Source organism: Ailuropoda melanoleuca, chromosome 1 (assembly GCF_002007445.2).
Source record: "Ailuropoda melanoleuca isolate Jingjing chromosome 1, ASM200744v2, whole genome shotgun sequence".
NCBI lineage: Eukaryota > Metazoa > Chordata > Mammalia > Carnivora > Ursidae > Ailuropoda > Ailuropoda melanoleuca.
Genome location: NC_048218.1, coordinates 142,388,024 through 142,394,023, shown reverse-complemented (window position 1 = coordinate 142,394,023; position 6,000 = coordinate 142,388,024).

Here is a 6,000-nt window from a genome sequence, read left to right as displayed (position 1 = left end):
TTACAGAAACCTATATTTACCCCTTCTCTTTCTTGGACATCCTGTGGACAATCTTGAATATTTTGGCATCTGACTTATTATTTTTTTTAGAGAGTAAGATAAACTTAAGAATTCTGCCTTTTCCCTATGTCCCATGGTCAGACTGGAGAGAATAACAGCCTCTACCTAGTAGGGGTTAGAGAGAATTAACAGAGTTAATGTACATAGAGGGTTCAGGATAGAGTGTTAGCTATATTGTCACTGTCCCACCTATATTTCTGGGCTTAACTCAGCGACCACCACCTCTGATTGTCTGGAACAACTAAGAAAATTATTTTAATTGTGATAAAATATACACATAACAAAATTTACCATCTTAACTATTTTTAAGTGTAGTGTTAAGTACATTCACAGTATTGTGCAACAAATCTCCAAAATGTTTCATCTTGCAAAACTGAAACTCCATACCCATTGATCAACAACAAGTCTCATAACATTTTCCATGACTTATTTATCTGTATCTTATATAACTGGTTTGATTATGTTCCTGAAGGTCATAGATTAGGCAGATCTTCATATCCCTCCTGGAGTCTCACACCTTGTTGGTGTGAGATGCTTGATGAGAAAATTTTCATTAAGATATAAACGTTCACACTTCCAAATCCATTCAAAGGAACCTATGGCTACATCCTTGCCTCACCTGTTTCTATTCCAAGTGCTGGTCCAGCTGGTCTCTGGTGTTTGCCTCAGCAAGAAGCATGTAAGTCACGTCTGCAGGATGAGCAAAGGCACGAAGCAGACCCGCTCCTGGTGTGCTTCAGGTGGTTCAGGGAGGCAGCTGGAGAGAAGAGATTTATGTAGAGGGACGGTTATGCCAGATGATGGAGGACCTCAACTTTCAGGCTCAGGATTTCAGACCTTTACCTTGTAGGCATAAGATTTTAATAGCAGTATCATGGTGAAGGCACTGCTTTAGGAGAATTAGTCTGGTCATTGTGGGTGGGTTAGGGTAGAGAAGGGAGGTGTTAGAGAGGGAGGCTGTATGAGAGCTAATGCAATCACATACCCTGAAGGCACTAAAGGACAGACCTAGGATGATAAATGGGGTAGAATGAGTCAATCATATGTGATCATGATGATGGTCAGAAAAGGTGGATGGAAGTTGATGTCTGATTGGATGACTCTCCAGGGCAGGGGAGAAATAGGGGTGTCCCAGATTTTACTGTGGGTAATTGTCACTTACTAAAATAAAGTCATCTTAAGAAAGAGGGAAATGGCTTGGGGGTTGTGATGTATAAAAGTAGGTTTAGATATTTTGAATATGTGGAAACAGGAGATGTGAATCTGGCAGAGTTTCAAGAGCTGAACCTTGGGGCCAGAGGTAATTGGGGGCCATCGCAGGCGAGAAATGAGGCAGGGAGAACAGATGAAACAGGAATGACATACATAGGGGAGTCCAAAGACCAAATTTCAGAAATGTCCATAATTAGTAGATGGAAGGAGGAAAAAGAATATGGGTCATGAAAACAACAGTGAGAGCATAACATTATGGAGGTTGGCAGAGCCTTTCAGGAAGGCATTGGTGAGGTGTAGCTATAATTCACTTAGGGCTGTGATGTCTCAGACCCTTGAGGACACACAACACCTACACCCAAAAAGTCAAGCGAGTCACAATAAAAGCAAGAGCAAGCCCAGTGGATTTGACAATGACTGGATCACTGCTTTGGAGGGGCAGAGAGGACAGAGTCCAGACTTCATGGAGGCAGAAATTGTTGTTGTGGAAGGGGAGGCCAGACCCAAGAGAATTCTGGTTGTTTCACCTCTGGAAGGAGAGAAACATCAGGGGCAGGCAACGGTTGTGCATTTTTTACTTTTTGGTTTTTCACTCTTCCAGATAGGGGACATTTTGGGCATGTTTGAAGGCAGAAGGAAATGAAGGTACTAGAAACGGAGAAAAACCCTAGTGAGTAGGGCTAGGAAAAGGGATGGCCTCAGACAGGCCCAGAGCCCTTTTTTCCAAAATTGGAGAGAAGGATTGGAACATTTACCTGTGGCGCCTCTTCTGAGATGGAGGGGACGTGTGAAGCAGAGGAAGTACGGTCTGCAGAGCCTGTGTTGAGATCAGGACTCAGAGAACAGTGGAGGAGGGTTAATCCGGATGCCAAGGGTTGTGCATTCAGGAGTCAGCCTTAGAGGACTGGGAAAAGGCCTTCCTCATTTATCGAAAGTATTAGAGAAAGGAAGGCTGTGAATAAGGCAGATGAACTTTTCCAAATAGACACAATCAAGAGCAAAGAGTTCTAGTTTGGGAAACTTGCAAACGACAGTGGATTATAATTCTGTGATGACATCAGATCACGATAGCATAATTCTTTCATTATCAACCGGAAATGGATCCACTGGCCAATGGTTTAGATTTAGGTGACCGTTGCCTGTACAGTATGTTTTTGATGCTATGGCATTGCAAATGAGGCAAATGGAATAAAATAAAATAGAATCAGATTGAAAAATCAAGGGTGTGGGAATAAAAAGCTTACTTGGGAAGGAAGTTTGATTCCTTCCATTGAGGAGGTTAGTCTTGGTTCTCCAGAGGTCCAAAGTTAATCATAAACTGGCTAATGTGGAATTGAAGTGAACCTGACTGGGCAAAATAATTTGCAAATCCCACCTATTTTTTTTGCCAGGGCCAGACCTTTTTCTCAAAGCTTTTCTAGGACTCCTTTCTATCTTAACCATTGCTTTAGAATGTTTCAGCCATTTCTTTGTCTCCTGAAAGAAAACCAGGTGCCAGTAGGGGCAAATTTTGTGGGCTGAACCTTCAAAGTGCAACTCTGCAATTCTTAGTGGTGGTGTATGTCTCTCAAATTGCTGCAAGCCAAGTCCCAGACACCCAGAAGACCCTTGCCTACCCTCCCCTTTCCCCAAATTTTAGCCAGTTGGAGAGATGTAGAACTGAGGGGAGCCTGGAGGTAACAGTGGACTTTATGGTCAGTTAGAATCTCCAGGCGTTTGCTAAGCCAAATTCCTCTGCCTTCTTTCCAGTGATTCTAGAACTCCAAAAGCTACCACTTGTACAAAGGGAGGTAGGTTCCTGACGAGATTAACCTGTTACTGCCACAGAAGTTAAGACATGCCCAATGTGGGAAGAGCTTTGCTGGAGAAAGAAAACAGACTGAGCCTACATCAGAAACTATATTGTAAACAAAACAACACAGAAAAACTTTGAACTGGATCTTGACCAAAATGGAGATTAAAGGCCATACCATCTAAAGACTCTTATGGAGATCTTATGGGGTGGGGGGGAAAGCAAGCCTGCTTTGGAGAAGGTGCTTACAGCGAAAATACTATCAAGATATTAAATGCCCTGGTACCTCCTTGTAATACAAACATTATATATATGGATAGTTCATTTATACCAGAGTTCAGCAAACTAAGGCCCCTGAACCAAATCTAGTCTGTTTTTATAAATAAAGTTTTATTAGAACACAGCCACAGCCGTTCATTTACTTGTTGTCTATGAATGCTTTTGTGCTACAACAGCAGAATGGAATAGTAGCCACAGAGACTGTATGGCCTGCAAAGTCTAAAATATTTACCAGCTGGATTTTTACAGAAAATTTTGCCAACCCATTGTTTACATGATTAATACGTTAAGATCCTAATAGATGAATCTAGAAGCATAGCATGTTTGAAGTAATATCATCGAACTATAAAAGCTATCATAAATTGCTTTGGGAAGTATGTTTTTGGTAACTACTGGATATGCATAGTTGAATTTTTGAGAATTCTGCTATGTATAATATATAGATGCAGGGAATGCTTCTGTATATTTTCTCTTACTAATATAGCACCTGCAGGTGTAGGAAATTTTTGGTTTCAAGTTCTACAGAATTGACTTTATAGAAATCATTATAATACTTCATACAGTAATTACGTAAATTCTATCTCAAGCAATCTATTTGCTCCCAGGGAAGCCTTTTGAGTCTGAACCCCTTCAATATTTGGCATGCAAACAAGAAGGGACCATTTCCAGCATGGAAGAATTGTGCAGGGGTAGTAGGATGGGGGAAATTAGATGCCTCTTCTGGTCTCTCTAGAATGATTTACCATAGAGCTTCGTTTCTAGATTTAACTGAATTTACAGATCTCAAGTAAGACATTTGAATTTTAAGTACAAACACTACAGCCACGTACACCTGACTTTTTGGTAACCTGTTGTTGCAGATTAGCTCTACCTCCATTACTTTAGTAGAGTTTCTAGTTGTGTTTATTTATTTATTTTTTAAAGATTTTATTTATTTATTCGACAGAGATAGAGACAGCCAGCGAGAGAGGGAACACAAGCAGGGGGAGTGGGAGAGGAAGAAGCAGGCTCACAGCGGAGAAGCCTGATGTGGGGCTCGATTCCATAACGCCGGGATCACGCCCTGAGCCAAAGGCAGACGCTTAACCGCTGTGCCACCCAGGGGCCCCTCTAGTTGTGTTTATAATCACTGATTACTTACTGGCAAAGTCCTGAAGATGGGTATAACTTCTGAGATATGAACAAGTAGAAGAGAAAGGGACTTTAAAGCCACTCAGCAAAAAAATCTGGGAGGACCCTCTAAAGCTCCTGGATACATTAACAAACATTGCCATGTGTGTACCTGTCAAGGCTGTGATACCCGAGTCCTGGTGAATTAATTCCATAAAAGAAGAAAATTCAGCTAGGAAGCTTAAGTTTTGCATACTCTCCTGGCATCAAGAAAACCTTCCTGCATGTAACAGGGACAGGCCAGCTGATTTCTTTTTTAAGTTTCTGCTGTCCCAGCACCACATCAGGCATTTCCAATGTCTCAGCAATGTTCCCAACGACACACAGCCTACTGTGAGTCTACTGTATGTGTTGTTACATAGTGGTGACTTGATTAAAAGAAATTCTGATACATCCATGACAATCTTTTTACTTCTGCATTTAGTAAGTACTCTAAGCTCACCTCTTGGCATCAGTCTATCTGATGAGATTAATTTACTACCATTATTAGAAATTCGTCTTTTGAGAAGAGTCCCCAGTTTGAAAATCTGTCAGGAGCGACCTCAAATCCAATGATGTGTAGCACCTTTGTACAACTTAGGATGTCCACGACAGGGTAGTGGAAGCTTATAGGAAAAGATACAGGAGAATCCATAGAATTCAGGTTATACTTTCTATAATGCCCACAAATGTGGGGTTATCTATAATTTACTTTTTTTTTTTTTAAATATTTTGTTTATTAATTTGACAGAGAGACATCTAGCAAGAGAGGGAACACAAGCAGGGGGAGTGGGAGAGGAAGAAGCAGGTTCATAGAGGAGGAGCCTGGTGTGGGGCCCGATCCCATAACGCCGGGATCACGCCCTGAGCCGAAGGCAGACGCTTAACCGCTGTGCCACCCAGGCGCCCCTATCTATAATTTACTTTTAACGGCTGTTCTTGTATTATCCCAAATGGGTATTCCCTCCTTTAGCTGTAGACAGGGTTTGAGGAGCACATGCATCTATCTACATACAAACAGGTCTTGGTGAAACTACTCATGTTAAAGGCTATTGCATAGTTAGCCTTGTTCTTTTTAAAATCGGTATGCCACTTGGCACTCAGAGGCTCTAAAGAATGTCAATGGCCAAAAAGTCTGTGGCATGTACTTGACACTACCGTCAAGAACAAATATTGGCAGTTCCAGTGTATTTACTTAATGAAAGTCTTTGAAACAAATCCACTGCTGAAGTTCACATCGATGGTTCCCAAGTTGCAGCACTACTGACAGCTCATAAGATGACCTTTTATTTATCCGATTATTGCTCTAAAGATGCAGTCAGCAAACCATAGCCTGCATGCCAAATTTGGCCTATATATTTTTTTAAAACTTTTTATTTTGAAATAATTACAGATTCACAGGAAGTTACAAAGAAAATGTAGAGAGGCCCTGTGCACTCTTTACCCAGTTTCCCCCAATGGTTCTTACATAACGTACAATATCAGAACCAGGCAACTGACATTAGTAC